This window comes from Somniosus microcephalus, chromosome 2 (assembly GCF_052327205.1).
Source record: "Somniosus microcephalus isolate GS21.2 chromosome 2, FLI_Smic_1.0, whole genome shotgun sequence".
Lineage (NCBI taxonomy): Eukaryota > Metazoa > Chordata > Chondrichthyes > Squaliformes > Somniosidae > Somniosus > Somniosus microcephalus.
The window spans coordinates 368952438-368975826 of record NC_140988.1 but is presented as its reverse complement, the minus strand read 5'-3'; the positions used below and the strand labels follow the sequence as shown (position 1 = coordinate 368975826).

Here is a 23389-nt window from a genome sequence, read left to right as displayed (position 1 = left end):
AGGCCAGAATTGGGGGAGCGCAGAGATCTCGGAGGATTGCGGGGCTGGAGGAGATTACAGAGACAGGAAGGGGCGAGGCCATGGAGGAATTCAAACGCAAGAATGAGAATTTTAACATCAATGTGTGCGATCGTAGCAATGAATTAATTAATGGAATTAATTTTAACCGCCCTCACCCAGCAAGAATGGTGTGGGGGGGCGGTGTGCGGGGGTTTGGGGGGGTGGGGAGAGGGATTAAGATCAGACCGAGTCCATTATTGGCCTGAGGTCACTCCATTCCCACCCGACGACATCTTACCTTCACCAGCATTGAAGTCGGCTCCCGCTGCAGGCAAGCAAGATTTCTAATTTAAATTTAAAATTCGCGGCCCGATGATGTCATGGGTGTCGCGACGTGATTTTTATGACGACTCAGGGGGAAGCCCGCCCGGTGTCAAACCCGCCAGAGAAACCTGACGGGACGCAGCAGAGTAGCCAGAAAAGGCCAAGCTAGGTAATATTTTTTTATTCTTCGGTCAGAGCCAAGGAGCGCAGGAAGAAATCCTCGGGCCCCTCTTGCCCCGGCGCTCCTTCTCCCTCCTTTGATTCCTCATGAAAGCAGAGGACGAGAAATTTCATACGGACCTTGCAACAGTCTCAGCCACCTCGTCGCACTGTATGGATGTAAAAGACTATTTCGAAGAAGGTCGGGGAAGTTTTCCTGATGTCTTGGCCAACAATTATCCCGCAATCACCATCTCTAAAACAGATTATCTGGTCATTATCACATTGCTGTTTGTGGGAGCTTGCTGTGCACAAATTGGCTGTCGCGTTTCCGACATTACAACAGTGACTATACTTCAAAAAGTACTTCATTGGTTGTAAAACGCTTTGGGACGTCCTGAAGTCAAGAAAGGCGCTATATAAATGCAAGTTGTTTCTTTTTATTTTCAGACATATTGGGCTGAAGAGAGTTGATGTGGTATTAGAATAATAAAATCATAGAATCATAGAATGGTTACAGCACAGAAGGAGGCCATTTGGCCCGTCGAGCCCGTGCCGGTTCTCTGCAAGAGCACTTCAGCTAGTCCCACTCCCCTGCCCTTTCCCCATAGCCCTGCAAACTTCTTTCCTTCAGGTACTTATCCAACTCCCTTTTGAAAGCCGTGATTGAATCTGCCTCCACCACCCTTTCAGGCAGTGCATTCCAGATCCTAACCACTCGCTGCATAAAAAAGTTTTTTCTTCTGTCGCCTTTGGTTCTTTTGCCAATTACCTTAAATCTGTGTCCTCTGGTTCTCAACCCTTCCGCCAATGGGAACAGTTTCTCTCTATCTACTCTGTCTAGACCCCTCATGATTTTGAACACCTCTATCAAATCTCCTCTCAACCTTCTCTGCTCTAAGGAGAAAAACCTCAGTGTCTCCAGTCTATCCACGTAACTGAAGTCCCTCATCCCTGGAATCATTCTCGTAAATCTTTTCTGCACTCTCTCTAAGGCCTTCACATCCTTCCTAAAGTGCGGTGCCCAGAACTGGACACAATACTCCAGTTGAGGTTGAACCAGTGTTTTGTAAAGGTTCATCATAATTTCCATGCTTTTGTACTCTATACCGCTATTCATGAAGCCCAGAATCCCGTAAGCTTTTTTAACTGCTTTCTCAACCTGCCCTGCCACCTTCAACGATTTGTGCACATATACCCCCAGGTCGCTCTGTTCATGCACCCCCTTCAGGATTGTACCCCTTAGTTTATATTGCCTCTCCTCATTCTTTCTGCTATAATGTATCACTTCACACTTTTCTGCGTTAAATTTCATCTGCCACGTGTCCGCCCATTTCACTAGCCTGTCTATGTCTTCCTGAAGTCTATCACTCTCCTCCTCACTGTTCACTATACTTCCAAATTTTGTGTCATCTGCAAATTTTGAAATTGTACCTTGTACACCCACGTCCAAGTCACTCAGAAATATCAAGAAAAGCAGTGGTCCTAGAACCGACCCCTGGGATGGGTAGTACATAAAGATTTGTTTCTCTCTCACACCTGGCAGCTATCTCTTGCCCTGCCAGTACACTTTACACCTAATCTCAGCCTATTACCATCTCGTCTAGCTTCTAATACCTTTTATTGTCTCTTTTACTTCTTTTGTTTCTTTTATTCTTTTGTCCGATCGCAGCCCTGCCGCCGATCTATCTTCTTTTCTTTCCAGTTTTGAAGAAGGGTTCGACCCGAAACGTCAACTCAAATTTCTCTCCACGGATGTTGCCTGACCTGCTGAGTTTTTCCAGCATTTTCTGTTGTTATTTCGGATTTCCAACATCCGCAGTATTTTGCTATAGTACATAAAGAACGTTCCTTTTCATTTGCAAATGGAGGAGAAGGAGGTTAGGCTTAGAGTGTCAAGAGTAGACTTCTGAGATGATCTGGAGGACCAGTCTAGGAAAGATGTGTGCCTTGATGTACCACTACTCTGCTGCTGTTCGGGCCAGTCTGATTGTAGTCATTAGCCATAAGAGCATTTGGGGGGGAAAAGAAAGACTTGCATTTATGTAGTGCCTTTCACAATCACTAGGTATCCCAAAGCGCTTTACTACCAATGAAGTACTTTTCTAAGTGTAGTCACCGTTGTAATGTAGGAAACGTGGCAACCAATTTGCACACAGCAAGCTCCCACAAACAGCAATCTGATAATGACCAGGTAATCTGTTTTTTAGTGATGTTGATTGAGGGATAAATATTGGCCAGGACACCGGGGAGAACTCCCCTGCTCTTCTTCGAAATAGTGCCCTGGATCTTTTACATCCAGCTGAGGGAGCAGACAGGGCCTCGGTTTAACGTCTCAACTGAAAGACGGCACCTCCGACAGTGCAGCACTCCCTCAGCACTGCACTGGAGCGTCAGCCTAGATTTTTTTTTGTGCTTAAGTCTCTGAAGTGGGACTTGAAACCCACAACCTTCTGACTCAGAGGCGAGGGTGCTATCCACTGAGCCACGACTGACCCCCACGGGAGGGGAGGAGAGGGGGTAGGCTTAATCACCCAAAGACAATCTGGCGATTTGACTCGCTTGCCCGAAGAGGTTAGGGTGGGGCCGAATTGCAAAGAAAGAAGGCCTCATGGCAGCCTCCTGCCTGTCGGATTTTGACCTGCAGAATCCTCTGACTGTTGTCACGTGCCATTGGGCTTCGAGGGAGCGGAATCCCTTCCCGTTGATGTTGCTGAGTGCATGCTCTGTGGGCGGCCTCAAAGCAACGTTGGCTGCCTGTGCTGTAGGGGTTGAGGGCAGTGGTCATCTTCATAGCTGCAGGGAGAGCAGTGCGGGCAGATGAGCGAGGCTTGAGGTCTTCCTGCGGCAGGACACTGTGAGGCCCGATCGCCTCTTTGGTGGAGTGCACGCACAACGTGCCAGAGAGGTCCTCATAAGACCTGTGCTGCCTGTGTCCTGTGTGGGGAGGCAATACCTGGTGGGCTGTATCCCCCTTAAATGGTACCCAACTCACCTTTGCGTCATCCTGCGCTGACAATCCTCCTCCTCCACAATAATGGCATGCAGCCAAAAGGGAATGTTGCACTTACTCCTCAGTGGGTGGGAAGCTTCTGGTAGGCTGGCCCTGTGCGGAGCAGTCAGAACCAAGTGCAGGCATTTGCATTGATAAATCGAGAGAACTAAAAAGCAGTTTTAAGAAGCATTCCCAGGTTTGTGGAAAGCTGACTTTAAACTCTCGAGACACACAAACTCCTCCCTTCAAGCTTCACAGAATCATAGAATGGTACAGCACAGAAGGAGGCCATTTGGCCCATCGTGCCTGTGCCGGCTCTTTGAAAGAGCGATCCAATTAGTCCCACTTCTCCGCTGCTCTTTCCCCAGAGCCCTGCAACTGTTACCCCTTCAAATATTTATCCAATTCCCTTTTGAAAGTTACTGTTGAATCTGCCCTTTCATGCAGTACATTCCAGATCACAATGTGGTAAACCACTGTTATCGTTTTCATTGTTGTTCACTGTTGTTCACTACTGTTATCGTTATTACACATTGTTACCTCTTGCTACTCACTGTGTACCTATGCATGCCTCAGCTGGCTCCACCCATGGCTCCGCCTACATGACCTGGTATAAAGGTGGCTGCTCGGCAACCCACTTCCTTCCTGGAACCAGTCATCCACGAGAGGCATGCTCTGTTCTTTAGTTAATAAAAACCTTTTCATTACCATCCTAATTCATCGCTTTTTATGGATTAATTGATAAGCGTATCAATTTTATTAACTAAATTAAAATGTCGGGACCTGAGCAGCAGCAACAGCAACAACAGCAGGCGTTGTTGCGAGCCCTTAGACCAGCATGCCTGGACCTCGACCCTCAAGCGGCGGGTTCAGCTACCAATTTCGAACACTGGCTGAGCTGTTTTGAATCCTTCCTAGAAGCCTCCGCCGTGATATCGGAGGAGAACAAATTAAAAGTTCTGACCGCCCAGGTGAGCCCTCAAGTATATACACTCATCCGGGACGCTACTATGTACACGGCGGCTCTCGACCTGCTAAAAGGGCAATATACGCGCCCAGTGAATACGATTTACACCAGACACCTCCTGGGATCCCGCAGGCAGCAACCGGGGGAATCGGTAGAGGCATTTTTATGAGCGTTACAGACACTCTGCAGGGACTGCGACTGTAAGGCGGTATCGGCTGCGGCGCACGCGGAGGGACTTATCTGTGATGCCTTCGTTAAGGGCCTCCAGTCCGACTACTCCCGGCAGAGACTGCTCGAAAGCAAGGAGCTCGACCTGAAGATGGCCGTAGCCCTCGCACTCTCATTAGATGCGGCCCACCGAAACCTCGAAGCATACTCACGTAACGGTGCCGCGCCATGGTCATCGCGACCTTGGGACATGGGACCGCCGCCCCCGGTACCAACTACTGCAGCGATGTCCCGAAATCAACTGGGACCGCCGCCCCCGGTACCAACTACTGCAGCGATGTCCTGTAACCAGGCCCAAAAATGCTATTTCTGTGGCCAGTTAAAACACCCTAGAGCGCGCTGCCCGGCGAAGACCGCTACCTGCTCTGGCTGCGGGAAGAAAGGCCATTACGCCAACGCCTGCAGAGGGAAACCCGCGAACGCCAGCAGCGCCGCGTGTGAACCGTGGGGGCAGCCATCTTATCCGCCATTTTGTGCACCTCCGGCCGTGTGGGGATCGGAATCATGGCCGCCGCCATTTTGCCAGCCGCACTCAACCGCCATTTTGTCTCCGGACTCGACCACCGTCTTGTCTGACGACCACATCGGCTCACTCAGCCATACACTGGCCTCCGTTACGCTGGATCAAGCTCTCCCTCATCATCTGTCCAGGTCCATGATGGACATTACGGTAAACGGCCGCGCCACTACTTGCCTGTTTGACAGCGGGAGCACGGAGAGTTTTATTCACCCCGACACGGTGCATAGCCACTCCCTCATGGTCCTGCCAACGCGCCATCGAATTTCTATGGCGTCCAAGTCCCATTCAACGGACGTCGGCGGCTACTGTGTGGTGACCCTTTCGGTTAGGGGCACGGAATATAAAAATTTTAAACTTCTTGTCCTGCCCCATCTTTGCGCTGCCGTTCTGCTAGGGTTGGATTTTCAGTGCCACCTTAAAAGTGTCACATTGGCATACGGTGGACCCCTCCCCCCACTCACAGTCTGCAACCAACAGCTTTTAAATCGCCCGCCGCGCACCATTTGCAGTCTTTCCACACTCAAAGTCTCCCCCCCTCCCTTGTTCGCTAACCTCACCCGCGACTGTAAATCCATCGCTACCAAGAGCAGGCGGTACAGCGCCGGGGACAGAGCTTTTATTAGTTCTGAGGTGGAGCGGCTCCTGAAGGAGGGCATTATCGAAGGGAGCACCAGCCCCTGGCGAGCCCAGGTTGTAGTCGTTAAGACCGGCAATAAAAACCGCCTGGTCATTGACTACAGCCAAACCATAAACCGGTACACTCAGCTGGACGTGTACCCCCTTCCCCGCATATCTGATATGGTCAATCAGATTGCGCAATACAGGGTATTCTCCACCATTGACCTTAAGTCAGCATACCACCAACTCCCTATCCGCCCTGAGGACCGCCAGTATACTGCCTTCGAGGCAAACAGCCGCCTCTACCACTTCCTTAGGGTTCCCTTCGGCGTCACCAACGGGGTTTCGGTCTTCCAAAGGGAGATGGACCGGATGGTTGACCAGAACGCGCTGCAGGCCACCTTCCCCTATCTGGATAACGTCACCATCTGCGGCCACGACCAGCAGGACCATGACGTTAATCTAGAGAAATTCCTCCGTACGGCCCAGCGGCTGAATTTAACATACAATAAGGAGAAATGTATGTTTCGCACCATGCGCCTTGCCATTCTCGGCTGCGTAGTGGAGAACGGAGTCATCGGCCCCGACCCCGACAGAATGCGCCCCCTTATGGAGCTCCCCCTCCCCCACTGCCAAAAAGCACTGAAGAGATGCCTGGGGTTTTTCTCTTACTATGCTCAGTGGGTGCCCAACTATGCGGACAAAGCCAGACCCCTCATCAAGTCCACCTCCTTCCCCCTGACATCTGAGGCGTGTGCAGCCTTCACTCTTATTAAGAGTGATATTGCGAAGGCCACAATGCACGCAGTGGATGAGTCCATCCCTTTCCAAGTGGAGAGCGATGCATCCGACTTCGCCCTAGCTGCAACCCTTAACCAGGTGGGGAGACCCGTGGCCTTCTTCTCAAGGACCCTCCAGGGCCCCGAGATTCGACACTCCTCTGTCGAAAAGGAGGCCCAGGCTATTGTGGAAGCGGTGCGACACTGGAGGCATTACCTGGCCGGAAAACGATTTACCCTTCTCACTGACCAGCGTTCAGTTGCTTTTATGTTCAATAATAAGCAGAGGGGCAAAATCAAGAATGACAAGATCTTGAGGTGGAGAATTGAACTCTCCACCTACAAGTACGATATCTTGTACCGGCCCGGGAAACTCAATGAGCCCCCAGATGCTCTATCACGAGGTACATGCGCCAACGCGCAAGTTGATAGACTGCAGACCCTCCACAATGACCTCTGCCACCCCCCGGGGTCACCAGATTCTGCCATTTCATTAAGGCCCGCAACCTGCCCTACTCCATCGAGGAGGTCAGGACTATGACCAGGAACTGCCAAATCTGTGCCGAATGCAAACCGCATTTTTATAGGCCAGACAGAACACGCCTGATCAAGGCCACTCGCCCCTTCGAGCGCTTGAGCATCGACTTTAAGGGGCCTCTCCCTTCCTCTGACCGCAACGTGTACTTCCTCAACATAGTTGATGAGTACTCCCGTTTCCCTTTTGCCATCCCTTGCCCAGACATGACCAGTACCACGGTCATCAAATGTCTGAATGACCTCTTCGCCTTGTTCGGGTTCCCTAGCTATATACATAGTGACCGGGGCTCATCTTTCATGAGCGACGAACTTCGTCAGTACCTGCTCGCGAGAGGTATTGCTACGAGCAGGACCACCAGCTACAACCCCCGGGGGAACGGCCAGGTGGAAAGAGAGAACACGACGGTTTGGAAGGCCGTCCTCTTAGCCTTAAAATCTAAGGGCCTTCCGGCCTCTCGCTGGCAGGAGGTCCTCCCTGCGGCGCTCCACTCCATCCGGTCACTGCTTTGTACTGCCACTAATGCCACCCCTCATGAGCAAATGTTCGTTTTCCCCAGGAAGTCCACATCGGGAACCTCGCTACCGACATGGCTGACTTCTCCTGGTCCCGTCCTACTGCGGAGGCACGTGAGGACCCATAAAACGGACCCCCTGGTCGAGTGGGTGAACCTCCTACACGCCAACCCCCAGTATGCCTACGTGGCATACCCAGACGGGCGGGAGGACACGGTCTCCATACGAGACCTCGCACCCTCGGGCGCCCCTGAATCACCACCGTTATTCTCCACCACTACTCCCAACCCAACCCCTGTAGACGGCATGCCGGAGCCCCAGGACCCTTCGTTGACCACTCAGACACCAGGTTCGACGTTGGATACTGCACCACCGCCGCCGCTGCTACGACGATCAGGACGGCATACAAGGCCTCCTGATAGACTTACCTACACGAACTTTTAGTACACTTCACTCCGCCGGATTCAATTTTAAACAAGGGGTGAATGTGGTAAACCACTGTTATCGTTTTCATTGTTGTTCACTGTTGTTCACTACTGTTATCGTTATTACACATTGTTACCTCTTGCTACTCACTGTGTACCTATGCATGCCTCAGCTGGCTCCACCCATGGCTCCGCCTACACGACCTGGTATAAAGGTGGCTGCTCGGCAACCCACTTCCTTCCTGGAACCAGTCATCCACGAGAGGCATGCTCTGTTCTTTAGTTAATAAAAACCTTTTCATTACCATCCTAATTCATCGCTTTTTATGGATTAATTGATAAGTGTATCACACAACAACTCGCTGCATAAAAAAAAATTCTCCTCATCTCCCCTCTGGTTCTTTTGCCAATTACCTTAAATCGGTGTCCTCTGGTTACCGACCCTCCTGCCAGTGGCACCTTGATGGGCTGATCCTGGCTGTTGCTTTGCCTCACAGTCTAACTTACCCACTGCACGTTAGCAGTGCAAATGCAGGGAGCTCGTAGCTGCTGGATCACTGGCTCTCACTCTGATATCTGCAAATGAGGCCAGTGGGAACCAATGGAGCGAGGGCCGTCCCAATGCTCAAAAAGCACGTCTACCTCCACTCGATTTTCCCACACCATTTATGCATCGCGAATGCACTTAAAAACGTCGAGGAAATTCATCTCCCGGATATCTTCCATGCTCTTTGGATAATGCCATGGGATGCTTTACGTATGTCCGAACCACTGGAAAAGGGCCTTAGTTTATCAAGGAGAGAATGGTGGGGGTAGGGAGGGACAATTTTCTACAGTACTACGGTCTTGAAAGAGAAGGAGGTAGAGTAGGAGATGGTACAATGGATCAATGCAAGTCAAGATGGAGAGAATAAGAAGATCATGTGGGACTGACTGGGGCAGGTGGTGGAATTGACCTGGGAGGGGTGCAACTGGGACTGAAGAGTGGGACAATGTCCACTCTCCCGCCTTGGTAAGCACAGAATCAGATCAAAGGTAGCAACGCGATAACAAAGGGATGGAGAAAATGCAAGGTCGAGTAAGACGTCAAACGTGGGAAATGAGGAGGATTCTTTAACAAGAAGTGGGAGAACTCCCGTTCTTCCCAGTAATTCAAGAGCTACCAACAACATTTCAGGAAGGCGTGACTTGGGAATGTGCGATTGCTGAAGTGACGATTTCATCAGGTTTTCATTTTAAAACAAAAGAATGTCGCCTCCCCAAGAGGTTTCAGCCTCAGGCTGGTTACTGTTAAAATTATAATGTACTAATTGATACTAATTGCTTGCAGTTTATGGTAAATTAGACATTATTAGCTCCAGCTGTGGTTCCCCAGCTGCAGCACTCAGGATGTGAAGTCTTGGCCGGGACCGATCGATGCTTGTCCTTGAAATGGCAAGATTATTCTTCTGGCACACAGTCTTTCCCAGTGGGAGCTCGGATCAGAGAATAGGGTGACCGTGTTCCCACAGCGCTCTGTAAAGGGAAACACTGCCTATCATCAGGGGGAACGGCAGCTGAGAGTCAGACTTCTTCCACATCTGAAAAGTCCCCCTTGTAAGTTGCAGGGTTCTCAAAATTTCCGCACTCCCCGAGTTAGGGATCAAGGGACCCTGTTTTGGACAAGTTATTAAAAACAGGTACCCAAAATGGCTTCTGTAAACCTCGTGACCAATATTGACAGGATTTTAAAAGCAAGGCTCTGCCAACAAGCAGGCCTGGAGACGGAACATTAAAATGCAGGAATCTGTGTACAGGAACTCTCGAGAACCAGCCAGACAAAGTAAACACAAAATACGCATTTATTCGACCTGAATCAAATCAAATTAGAATGGGCCCATGATTGTGGCCATTAGTTTCCTGCATGTTTAATCGATAACAGCTCACAGTAGCCATCAAGGTAGGATGGTGACAATCAAGTCTCATCCATGGCAAAGCAACCAGGACATCGGGGCCATTAGACCCGGAGACAACCACTCCTAAAGTCGTTAAAACAAATGGTTGTAATCATTTAAAATAGCCCGCCGAAAAGTTAAACAATGGACTGACCGGATTTGCCGCGCAGATAAGGAGTGGAAGAACGTGTATAATTGGAGGCCCATCAGTAGCAATCGCTCTCTGGCTCCTGCCCTCATCGTTTTGGCTTTGGCCTGCTGCCGCTTGTACTCGTGCCCTGGCCTCGTGGCGGGTTCTCTTCTCGCTCCCCGCACCGCTCAGCAACCAAGGACGCCCATTACACTGGGGCCAAACGCGGGAGGAGAACGAGACCCGAGTTCAAAGTCACATAGGACACACAGGCCACAAAAGAGACGAGACGAGACGAGACGAAGAAGAAGGTAAAACCAACAAGAACAGAGAAGGGCAGCAAAAGACGCATTGGTAAAAACCAAACGCCTAGTTATAAGCTGGCATTTGGGGAAGAAATTAGCAGCGTATGTATGGACAGTGAGAATAAGTTGGCGTTAGAACACTGCAAATAAGCTGGCGTTAGACGCGGGTGTCCACGCCGCAACGAATATACTGGCGTTCAAAGGATGGGTAGTAAAATCGAATAAGCAATGAAAACCGCCAACCGACCCCCAACCACAACATTACCACCGGCGACCACCCGAGGGAGAAGAAGAAGAAAACCCATCGCGACGAGATGACGACGGTAGCTGAGGAGAGGGAGGGTGTGTCGCAGCAACAACTCCAGTGCCGCGCCCTGGGACCACGTGGTGACGGGGTACCCCAAAGGACAGAAGACCAAACCTCAAAACTCACAACCGTTAAAGCAACAGGTTTTGGACTGGTGAGCATGAATTCCTGGCCCCCTCATAGCTTAATCTAGTTAGGTGTAGGGGGTGGGATAAGGATAAGGGGATTGTTAATGTAGTTGTTTTCCCTCGATGTGCCGTGTGTTCCCCATTCCCATATAAGTGTAATTGTTTCATGCCTGTATTTTATACCAGTAATTTTTCATAAGATTGTTGTATTCTGTTTTAATAAAATCTTGGTTTTCTTACACCAAACCACTTGTCTATTTGACTTTCTGTATCGCCGCCTGTACCTAAGTCCGGTGTCTAGAACCCAGGGATGTGGGAGCGATTCGAACCGCTCAAGGGACAGTCAGAGGCGAAGCTGACTGGGCACGGCACATGCCACCCCCTACACCCTGTGCATCTCTGCTTAATCAAGGAGCCTGGTTGCTGTAGGTTACAAAGAATTCGTTAGAATCGACAGCACCGAAACAGGCCATTCGGCCCAAGTGGTCCATGTAGACATTTATGCTCCACACGAGCATCCTTCCGCGCCTCTTCATCTAACCCTAACAGCATAACCTTCTATTCCTTCCTCCCTCATGCATTTATCTAGCTTCCCTTTAGATGCATCTAAGCTATTCGTCTCCAGTCCATGTAGTAGGAAGTTCCACATTCTAACCACTCTTCAGGTAAGGAAGTTTCTCCTGACCTACATTGGCTCCTGGGCCCCCCAACACTTCCAATCTGAAATTCTCATCCTCATGCTGGAACCCCTTCATGGCCTTGCCCCTCCTTCTCTGTGTAATCTCCTCCAGCCCTAAAAGCCAACTAAAAATCCTTGTTCTTCCACCTCTCTCTATCTCCTTTAAGGCCTTCCTTTGACCAAGTGTTTGGTCACCCCTCCTAATATCTCCTTCTCTGGCTCAGTGTCCATTTATGACTCATTACACCTGCACAAAGCAGCTTCGGATGTTTTCCTATGTTAGTGATGCTATAGATGTGGTTATTGGTGAGTAGTGGAGCTACAAACAATGTCCGAGCATCTGGGGGAAAAAAAAGGAATCGACTACGCTCCCTGATCACGATCTACTGACCGTCCTCTCTGGAAAGTGCGTGTGTGTAGACGTGACGATAAGAAGGCCTCCCACAGTCAAATGACCACTTGGAGGAAGTTGGCCAATGCCTGTGGAACCACACTCCAACAGGCTTCAACACCTTGAAAGAAAGACTTGCATTTCTGTAGCGCTTTTCACGACCTCAGTTTGTCCTACAGTGCTTTACAGCCAATGAAGTACATTTTTGAAGTGTAGACACTGTCATAATGTAGGAAATGCAGCAGCCAATTTGCACACAGCAAGCTCCCACAAACAGCAATGTGATAACGACCAGCCAATCTGTTTTTTTTTGGGATGTTGATTGAGGAATAAATATTGGCCAGGATACCAGGGATAACTCCACTGCCCTTCTTCGAAATAGTGCCATGGGATCGTTTACACCCGCCTGAGAGAGCAGACGAGGCCTCGGTTTAACATCTCATCAGAAAGACGGCACCTCCGATGGTGCAGCGCTCATTCAGTGCCGCCCTGGAGTGTCAGCCTAGATTTTTGTGCTCAAGGCTCGGGAGCGGGACTTGAACCCACAACTTTCTGACTCGGAGACGAGGTGTGCTACCCACTGAGCCACGGTTGACACTTAAGAAGAAGAGAAGGCGGTGGGAGGGGGAATAAGATCTTAGAGCAGTCGGGAAACACTCGCTTCCCAAGGAATGGTTTATTTATTTGTTGTTTGCAAGGGTAGTGGGACGGTAATTATGAGATATAGCCATCATAAACACTGGCAGCAATGAAATGACCTACCAGAGAACAACTATTGAGAGGTTTGTGTTGTGTGCTTTTATTTTCCAGCCTAAAGTTCAAAGAGCTCATTGAGATGACTCACACCGTATTATATAATAAAATTACTCATACCCCTGAGGAATTCCTTTACGCATTCCTATTCAAAAAGTTAGCTCATAAAACATCTATGTCATGCCTTTGCCGAATCCTTTGAGAACGCTCTTTATATTTCTTTAATGGTATGTCAGGAGGAGTGTGTGTCATCTACTGCCAGCTCAGGAACAGCTAGTTTTATGGTTGGATGTCAACTTTTTTGTTAAATCTCTATTTAATGCGAATCTCACTCTCGTTCAGTCAGTCCTGTTTTACATTTATTTGTCCTGGGATTCTGTGAGAAGCGTTACCAGCACTACCCTTATCGGTATTAAGTCTTTCCAGGACAGGTAAAGTGCAGGTTAGATGCAGACCAGAAGTTTCTCCGTGCCTCAGCTCCTACCTCAGAAAAGCACAGCCCCTCCCACTGTACCAGTGGCCCATTTTCCCATTGCCCCCCGCCCTCCACCAGTTATCACATGGAACTACATAGGGGGCGATTTTGCCAGCCCTGGGGAGGCGGGTTTGGAGGCGGGACTGCCGGGAAAATGGCAGAATTTGGGGGCGGGTACCCATCCCGCCCCCAACCCGCCTCCGTGCCATCTTGCCAGGAGGCAGGTCCCGTCTCCTGGAGGCAGGAAGGGGATTACAGCCACTTAATTGACTGTTAACAGACAGATAAGAGGATTATCCGCATTTTACCCACACAAGTGCACGGTGGCATAGTGGTTAGCACTGTTGCCTCACAGCGCCAGAGACCCGGGTTCGAATCCGGCCTCGGGCGACTGTCTGTGTGGAGTTTGCACATTCTCCCCGTGTTTGCGTGGGTTTTCTCCGGGTGCTCCGGTTTCCTCCCACAGTCCAAAGATGTGCGGGTTAGGTTGATTGGCTATGATAAATTGACCCTTAGTGTTAGGGGGATTAAATACGTGGGGTTACAGGGATAGGGTGGGATATGTGTTGGTGTAGGGGTTACGGGGATCGGGTGGGATATGTGTTGGTGCAGGCTCGATGGGCCGAAATGGCCTCTATCTGCACTGTGGGGTTTCTGTGATTCTGTGACAAGTGCAGGCTTCCCAAAGGCTGTGAACCCTGCCATGGTCACCAAGACGAGCAGCGGGTCTGCGGGAGTCGGGGGGCGCAAAAGTGTGCTGGGAAGGTAAGTGATAAGTGTGGCGAGGTGAGTATGTGAGGTGAGTGGAAAGTAATAGAAAATTATTACTTACCTTTGTTTCTTCCTGCAGGCTTCAATCGTTGGGGATGCGGAGAGTCTCGCATCTCCGCGGCAGAGATGACAGATGGCTGCTGCATTCTCCAATGCAACAACCTTCTAATTTCTGCTAAAGAAAGAGGTTTGGTGAGTCTTGAATACAAGAACTCATCAAACAACAGAGAATGTCAGTGTTTGACAGCTTCACAGAGCTGTCAAATGATGACAATTCATCTGTCAAAATTTTTTGACAGATGAAACGTCATACGCTGATGTTCCCTGTAACCGGCTTCCTCCTAATTGGCCTGCTGAGCCCGCTGGGCTGGCTTAACAAGGTCAATCAAGGGAAAATAGTATGGGTTGGCCAGAAGTCGATGGAGGCGGGACTGAAACCCGACGTGGGAGAAAGTATTTACAGCACAGAAACAGGCCATTTGACCCCACTGGTCAATACCGGTGTTTATGTTCCACACGAGCTTCCTCCCACCCCTCGTCACCTAACCCTATCAACAAAACCTTCTATTCCTTTCTCCCTCATGTATTTATCTAGCTTCCTATTAAATGCATCTATGCTATTTGCCACAACTGCTCCTTGTGATAGCCTGTGAGCTGTCGGAGTGAGATTGGCAAATGAGTACCCAGTTATGGGCAGTTCAGCACTGTGGACCCGTGCCTATGAATATGGTATTATAATGGGACTGGAGTAGAGTTCAAATCCCACCGTGACACGTTACGCAATTGAATTCAATAAATATGGTAATTTTTGGACCAGAGAAAAAGTGACTATAAAGACTGCCAGATCATTATTGTAAAAACCCAATCAGTTCCTTACTTACCCTAGTAAGTAAGTAAGACTTGCATTTATATCGCGCCTTTTACATCAACAAAACGTTCCAAAGTACTTTACAGGGAAAGGAATGGATGGAAGGATGGCTGGAAGGGAAAGAGGGAATGAGAAAGGAAAAGAGGAAGAAGGACGGAAAGGAGGCAGGAAGGGAAGGAGTGAGAAGGTAGAGAGAATAAAAGGAAGAAGGGAAGGAAAGACAATTAGAAGGAGGGAAGGAAGGAAGGAGAACCACTCAAACTGAAATTAGCACAGACGTACAGTGGGCGATCGATAGACACGTAGGTTGACTGCCAACAGTACCAGTGATAATCCCACTGGTGTCCCAATTCAATTTGCTTTCTCTCACTATGAAAGTAAATCTTTTCCCTCCTTCCCTCTCTGCCCATCTCTGCAAGAGCAATGCAACAATGGGACAACATGTTCTCCAGAAGTTAGGTAAACATTGGCTCTCTGCACTTCCAGGATCTCACCACCACATATATAATGAGAAATCTGATTTGTATTTTCACCTTCACTTGTGTCCTTGTTAGGCCACCTCTTCAAAACACGCTCTCCCCGTTCAAAGGGCAGTGACAACGAAGGCATTCCTGTTTTGCCTATTGACCTACGGCTCAACACAAATGTCACATTATGAAAAGGGGGTGGGAGGTGAGATCAAGAGGGTATGGAGGGTAGAACAAGTTCTCTTCGCCAGACAATGGTTTAGAGTCACACTGCTTAGTCTCTGAGGTAAATCTATCTCAGTATTAACATGCTGAAGCAGTTTAATCATCTGCTAGTGCATAATAGAATTTTTGCAGTACTTGAGTAGTGCTGAAGACGTGAACAAGGCTCGTTTAATGGGACTGTTTGATTTGCATTCAAATGGTAAACACAGGGTTTCTCAACAAGGACTCTTCATGGGAATTGAATTTAATTCTCATTAATAGAACCTTCAGCAAAATCTCTTCACAAACTCGATGTATTTTTCCAAGCTGCAGTTATGCCATACAGCATCTACTTACAAGATATTGATTCAAGGCTGAATTTATACTCTCTGCTTGCGAATGTTGCTCTTGATATGGAAGTTGCCTGGTAAATTACAAATACATCAAGAGCACGGGCGGGAGGGGAGCGTCCACGTGCTCCCAATGATAAAAATATGACTGAACCTCAGAGCGTTTTTTAGTCCCTGGATACGCATTCAATTTCTCTATATATGCTTCCTCCGGGTGAAGTGTCCTAGTGTGAGTGCGCATTCAAAAAATGTACCCCTTCATTCTAATGAGTAATCCATTACTTGTCAGGATTTAATTCTCTGTTAGAAAAGGCACCTTGAGGTTGTTTTCTTTCTCCTTTCCATTTTACAGAGATTACCACAGCTGACTGAATAAGAGTCCTACTGAAAAACATGGCATTGATACATATAAATCTGCCTGTACTTAAAGCCCACCGCACGTTAATGGAAAATCTGAACTCTAGTAAATCAACCGGGACCTAAACCCCTCTCAGTCCACCCAGGCCCCAAACCCTAGGCAACCTCCTCCCTCCCCACGGCCTCTCTTCAGCCACTTCCCCCTCACCATCTCTTGCTCCCTCCTAACTCGTGTCCCCAGCCCCCTTTTGAGTGCTACCAAACCCTTGTCTCTGTCCCCACCCCCCTCCCCCCTACCCCAAGACTGATTCACTACCAGGGCCCAAAGTCCTCGACCTGCTCCTTGCTCCAGCTCTTCACCCCTCTCCTCCTCCCCTGGCTTGCCTCCAAGCCTCCCCTCCCCTCCATACTTTCTTTTGTTATAAGACTTGCATTTATATAGTGCCTTTCACGTCCTCAGGACATCACAAAGTGATTTGCAGCCAATGAAGTACTTTTGAAGCGTAGTCACTGTTGTAATGTAGGAAACGCAGCAGCTAATTTGCGCACAGCAAGCTCCCACAAACAGCAATGTGATAATGACCAGATAATCTGTTTTAGTGATGTTGGTTGAAAGATAATGGCCTAGAAATTCAGTCGCGCCACTTTTGGGGCGCTAAAGTCGGGCGGGCGCTAAAGTTAGCGCCCGCCGGAAAGTGTAGGCCACTTTGCCGAAATTCAGTAGATTTATCCAAGGAGTTTGGGCGAGCGCTGAAACTGGCGTTGCACTCCTATCTTTAGGCGCTAAGCCGGCGGTGCGGACTGATAACGCCAAGGCCGGGCGCAGCGCAGGAGCGGTCATGTTTTGATTGACAGCAGACACCCTGACGCCGGCCAGCTCTTAAAGGGGGAAGGGTCGACTTGGTCTGCTGCCACGCCCTGGATAGTGGAGCCCTGCAGCTAGGCCTGAACACTGCTGGTGGACCCAAATAGCGCCTGAAGCCATGCAGAAGGCCCGTGAACGAGCACAGCGCTTCTCAGAGCATGCTTTGAGGGTGCTGCTTAAGGCTTTTGAAAAGAGAAGAGAGATCTTGTGCCCGGACAGTGGCAAGAAGGCTCCCAGGAGGCAGTACAGGAGAGCCTGGAGGGAAATCGCCCACAGGGTGTCATCCACCTGCGATGTCCCGAGGAGTGCGGAACAATGCCGCAAGAAGTACAACGACCTCACTCGGATGGTGAAGGTGAGTACCCTTTCCAGTGTCCTCCTCATCCTTGCATGTGCACCTCACATTATGGGCAAAGGGACCTCAAAGGCCTAATGGCCAGCCCTCCTCCAGCAGCTATGGCACTGGCATGATCATCAATAGCACTTTCTGCACTTTACACACTGGCCAAGCTATTCGACCATGGGAGGCAGTGCACACAACAACAGGGCCCCACACTGGCCAAGCTATTCGACCATGGGAGGCAGTGCACACAACAACAGGGCAACACACTGGCCAAGCTATTCGACCATGGGAGGCAGTGCACACAACAACAGGGCAACACACTGGCCAAGCTATTCGACCATGGGAGGCAGTGCACACAACAACAGGGCAACACACTGTACTTAGAGGCCGTCCTTTCTCTTGCAGGCCAAGCTGGCGAAGAATATGAAGAGCCGGAATGTCACCGGGGGAGGCCGTGGCCAGTTCCAGGAGCTCAGCGACCTGGAGGAGCGCGTGGCTCGACTCATGCGTGGCCGGGTGGTTGGCCCCGTTGCTGTTGGAGATGCCGACCCTGTGCTGGGCCCCAATGGTAAGGACATGACCGTTTGGACCTCTTTCGTTCCCCTTGCGCTTCAGATCTACATCCTTTGCCACTGTCCGACCAATGCGCATAATGCCACCACTCATGCCTCCCTCGCTGACGCCCTGTCCTCACTCTAAAGCTACTCTTGTGCCTTCCTGCTTTCAGCTGGTGAGGAGGAGGTCCATGAAGCTGAGTGTGCCAGTCCCTTGGAAGAGGAGGACGTCGAGGGCCAAGAGGAAGGCGGCACATCGGGGGAACCCTCATCCGCGCCAGGGGATGGCAATGGAGGGGACACGTCTTGCCTGGAGGAGAGCCAGGGGGAAGTGTTGCAGGGGGGTGCAGCTCCTGGGCCCAGTGGCGTCCAGGCACGCGGGAAGGGTCGGGCAGCACGGCGGCCTTCACCCCAGAGGGGGGAAGTGTTGCAGGGGGGCGCAGCTCCTGGGCCCAGTGGCGTCCAGGCACGCGGGAAGGGTCGGGCAGCTCGGCGGCATTCTCCCCAGATGGAGAGTCCGCCCTCCAGTCCGGAGACGGTCCTCGCCCAGGAGGTGCGCCTCCTTGATGAAATGTCCGCGGCCTCCGAGCGGCGCCACAACGAGTTCATGGGGGTTGTGGGACAGTTGCCTCAGGCCATTGAGTCCCTGGCTCATAGTGTGGTCGCTTTCGGGGACTCACAGGCCAGGGGTGTGGAACAACTCGCGGCAGCACAGGCCAGGGGTGTGGAACAACTCGCGGCAGCACAGGCCAGGGGTGTGGAACAACTCGCGGCAGCACAGGCCAGGGGTGTGGAACAACTCGTTGCAGCACAGGCCAGGGGTGTCGACCAACTCGCGGCAGCACAGGACGCGAGTCGCGAGTTCATGAGTGGTGCCGTGCAGACACTGGCTGATCTGATGTGGGCACAGAACAGGGCAGTTCGGGCACTCACTTCTGCCACACTCGCTGTGACACGGAAGCATCGACAGGGCACCCGCCGCCCTGCTGCAGCACAGCGGTCTGGCCTCCACCAGATTGCTGCGCTTGCTGCAGTGCCAGCCCAGCCGAGTGCCTGTGTCTCTGGCGACCTGCGAGCGCCTGGCATCAGCCAGCTTGCCCCCATTGCTGCAGCCGCCACTGCCACTCCCCCAGCCAAGGTGCGACGAGCTGCTGCAGAGACTGATGCTGCCCAGCCACAGCTGCAGCAGTCAGCAGCCGGCCCCTCCAGGGCCGGACCTCGTCTAGGCCGACCCCCAAGGGCATCTGCCGATACGCTTGGTGCCCCTCAGGAGCCTTCCCCCAGCCTTCCAACACCCACAGGGCCCAGGTTGAGGCGGAGCAACAGGTCGGGCAGGGGCCGGAGAAGCCTGCACAAGGACTCGCCCTCTCGGCACACCAAGTAGAGGGTGTGGCCAACTGTTTTTTTTATATGGGGGTGTTTGTGTTCTGGAGGGGGGGGGCTTATTTTGGAAAGGCCGAAGATGAAGGCCAATTGGATTGACAAGTTTTGTTATTCCTCCCCAGGTTGTAGGAGTGAGATATGTTTTTCACTGTTTTTTGGGGGTCTTGTCTGTTTTTCTGTTTCATGTGGGAAGGGCCCTGAGTTTGTTAAATAAAGCTTTTTATTTATTCAGCTTGTCCAGGTGTCATGTTTCAAGTGGTTGTTGCGTTAACCGGCTGAGGGCTTGCGGAGCGGCTGCATTCAGGTGCGTTCATTGCCACAAGCCATTCCCTGACAGGGGGCCTAGAAGTGTCGTTCAATAAGCCGCCGGCGGACGGCCCTTGGACCTTGTGGCTCCCTTCTGGGCTGGTACTCCTCATCCTCCTCCTCCTCCTCCTCATGGTCCTCGTGCTCGTCCTCCTGAGGTGGTGGCCCAACGTGAGGTGGCAGTGCCTGAGTCCTGCGGATAGCCAGGTTGTGCAGCATGCAGCAAACGACGACGAACCGGGAGACTCTATCCGGCGAATACTGTAGAGATCCGCCAGATCGATCCAGGCAGCGGAACCGTTGCTTCAGGGCACCAATCGTTTGCTCTATGATGTTCCTTGTGGCTTGATGGCTTTCGTTGTATGCCTCCTCCGCAGGGGTCCTGGGCGCGCGGAGCGGGGTCATGAGCCATGTACACAAAGGGTAGCCCTTGTCCCCAATAAGCCATCCCCTTGGTGGAGGCTGTGCCTCGAACATGTCAGCCACAGTAGTCTGGCGCAGGATAAATGCATCGTGGCTGCTTCCTGGAAAGCGGGCATTGACAGCTAGGATGCACTGCCTGTGGTCACACACCAGCTGTACATTAAGGGAATGGTAGCCCTTCCGGTTGCGGTAATCCTCGGCATTGTCGATAGGTGCCCGCATAGCCACATGCGTGCAGTCAATGGCGCCCTGCACCATGGGGAAGTCGGCGATCCTGGCAAATCCGACTGCACGCTGCTCCTGCCTCTCTAGGGTCATGGGGAAGGAGATGAATTGTTGTCTCCTTGCGAAAAGGGCATCGGTGACCTGCCGGATGCAGTGATGCACGGCGAACTGGGAGATGTTCGCTATGTCCCCAGCAGCAGCTTGGAAGGAGCCGCTTGCATAAAAGTTCAGAGCCACCGTGACCTTCACTTCCACCGACAGAGAGGTCCTGCACATCAGCTGTGGATGCAGATCTCTGTGAAGCAGCTGGCAGATCTCTGCAACCACCTCCCTTCTGAAGCGCAGCCTCTTAACACAATGCGCGGCAGTCATGGTGAGATAGGACACCTGCTGCCGGTATTCCCTGAGTGGGTAAGGCCTACGTTGCCGACGCCTGATGGCCCCTCTGCGTCTAGGCATGGCTGGCCCTCTCACACAGCGTCTGCGAGCCCTTCGCACATAATGCTGGAACTGAGGGTTGGAGCCCCATGCAGCCCCCATAATGAACTTGCAAACAGTGAAATCACAAAGAGTCAAATTTCCAAGCTCTGGCCAGAAGCCAAAAATACCTCTCCTATGTTGTCCCAAATCAGCAAGGTCTGTTCCTTGGTCTGTGTCCAGAAATCCAAAGCACTAAAGTCATTGCAGCAAAATGGCTGGCCTTTATAGTTCAGTGAAAGTGCCCTTTAATTAGCGCTCCCCAAGGCCCGCAGGGCCTCTGCTGCGTTCCACTTCACAGTTCTTAACAGCGCCACGCCCACATTGGGCGGGCGCCACTGAATTTCCAGTTTGGGGCGCACAAACAGCGTTGCACGACGAAATGACGTCATAAGCTGCGCGCGCAGCTGAGCGGGCGCTAACACTTTGCGCCGGCGCTAAATGTCAACTGAAGTTGGGGCGAGGCGTAGATCGCGCTGCGCCCGGGCGCTAAGCGCCTAGCGCTGGAAATCTACCCCTCTTATGGCGTTAACGGCTGGCGAACGCAACTGAATTTCTAGGCCAATGTTTGGCCAGGATACCGGGGAGAACACCCCTGCTCGTCTTCAAAATAGTGTTATAGGGATCTTTTATGTCCACCTGAGAGGGAAGATGGAGCCTTGGTTTAACGTCTTATCCGAAAGACGGTGCAGCACTCCCTCAGCACTGCACTGAAGTGTCAGCCTGGGTTTTGTGCTCAAGTCTCTGGAGTGGAACCTTCTGACTCAGAGACGCGAGTGCTACTCACTAACCCCAGCTCCCACCTGGTTCCTATGCTCCAGGGTATTCCTTGGCTACGCTCTTACAGAGGAATGTAGGAAAGTAGGAATTGAAGAATGAAAAAGAGACCAAAGTTCATCTAATTCTCCTTATACCATTCCGGAGGTGCTATGATACAACTCTAATAGAATTGTTTAATCCGTCTTTCGGATGAGATGTTAAACCTCAGTCTGTCCTCTCAGGTGGATGTAAAAGATCCCACAGAGCTATTTAAGAAGAAGAGCAGGGGAGCCTAGGGCCTAAGCGCTGGAATCCCCTCTCTAAGCCTCTCCGCCTCTCTACCTCTCCTCCTTTTAAGGTGCTCCTTAAAACCTATCTCTTTGACCAAGCTTTTGGTCATCTGTCCCAATTTATCCTTATTTGGATCGGTGTCAAATTTTTTGTCTTAAAATACTCCTGTGTAGCACCTTGGGACGTTTTACTACGTTAAAGGTGCTATATAAATACAAGCTGTTGTTGTTGTTGTTAAGAAGGCATACGGGATACTTGCACAGCTCTTTGAGGTAGAAAATTCCAAAGATTCACAACCCTTTGAGTGAAGAAATTTCTCTTCATCTCAGTCCTAAATGGCCGACCCCTTATTCTGAGACTGTGACCCCGTGTTCTAGATTCCCCAGCCAGGGGAAACATTTTCTCAGCATTAACCCTGTCAAGCCCCTTAAGAATTTTATATGTTTCAATTAGACCACCTCTCATTCTTCTAAACTCTAGGGAATATAGGCCTAGTCTACTCAATCTCTCCTCATAGGGCAATCCCCTCATCCCAGGAACCAGTCTAGTGAACCTTCGCTGCACTCCCTCTAAGGCAAGTATGTCTTTCCTTAGGTAAGGAGACCAGAACTGTACACAGTACTCCAGGTGTGGCCTCACCAATGTCCTGTATAATTGTAGTAAGACTTCTTTACTCTTATACTCTAATCCCTTTGTAACAAAAGCTAACATACTGCTGTACCTGCATGTTAACTTTCTGTGATTCATGTACAAGGACACCAAGGTCCCTCCGAATGCAAACGTTTCCCAGTCTCTCACCATTCAAAAAATATTCTGCTTTTTTGTTTTTCCTACCAAAGTGGATAACTTCACACTTCCCCACATTGTATTCCATTTGCCATGTTCTTGCCCACTCAGTCAACCTGTCCATATCTCTCTGCAGCCTCTTTGCATCCTCCTCACAACTTACTTTCCCATCTAACTCTGTATCATCAGCAAACTTGGATACGTTACACTCAGTCCTTTAATCTAAGTCATTAATATAGATTGTAAATAGCTGAGGCCCCAGCACTGATCCTTGCGGAACCCCACGAGTTACAGCCTGCCAACCTGAAAAAGTCCCGTTTATTCCTACTCTCTGTTTTCTGTCCATTAACCAATCCTCAATCCATGCTACTATATTACCCCCAATCCCACGAGTCCTCATTTTCTGTAATAACCTCTTGTGTGGCACCTTATCAAATGCTTTTTGAAAATCCAAATACATTACATCCACTGGTTCCCCTTATCCATCCTACTAGTTACATCTTTGAAAAGCAGTAAACCTGAGGATTGGGAGCAGTTTAGGATTCAATAAAGGAGGACAAAGGCATTAATTAAGAAGGGGAAAATAGAATATGAGCGTAAGCTTGCAGGGAACATAAAAACTGACTGTAAAAGCTTTTATAGATATGTGAAGAGAAAAAGATTGGTGAAGTCAAGCGTAGGTCCCTTGCAGTCAGAATCAGGGGAATTTATAATGGGGAACAAAGAAATGGCTGACCAATTAAATACATATTTTGGTTCTGTCTTCACAAAGGAGGACACAAATAACCTCCCA

At 50.4% G+C, this 23389-nt stretch overlaps 1 protein-coding gene across 1 annotated transcript in view; it reads right to left on the bottom strand.

The window, feature by feature from the left end:
- LOC147123754 (dedicator of cytokinesis protein 2-like) overlaps positions 1-23389 on the bottom strand; it is a 1461504-nt gene that overhangs the window by 873947 nt on the left and 564168 nt on the right. The window lies entirely within an intron of this gene.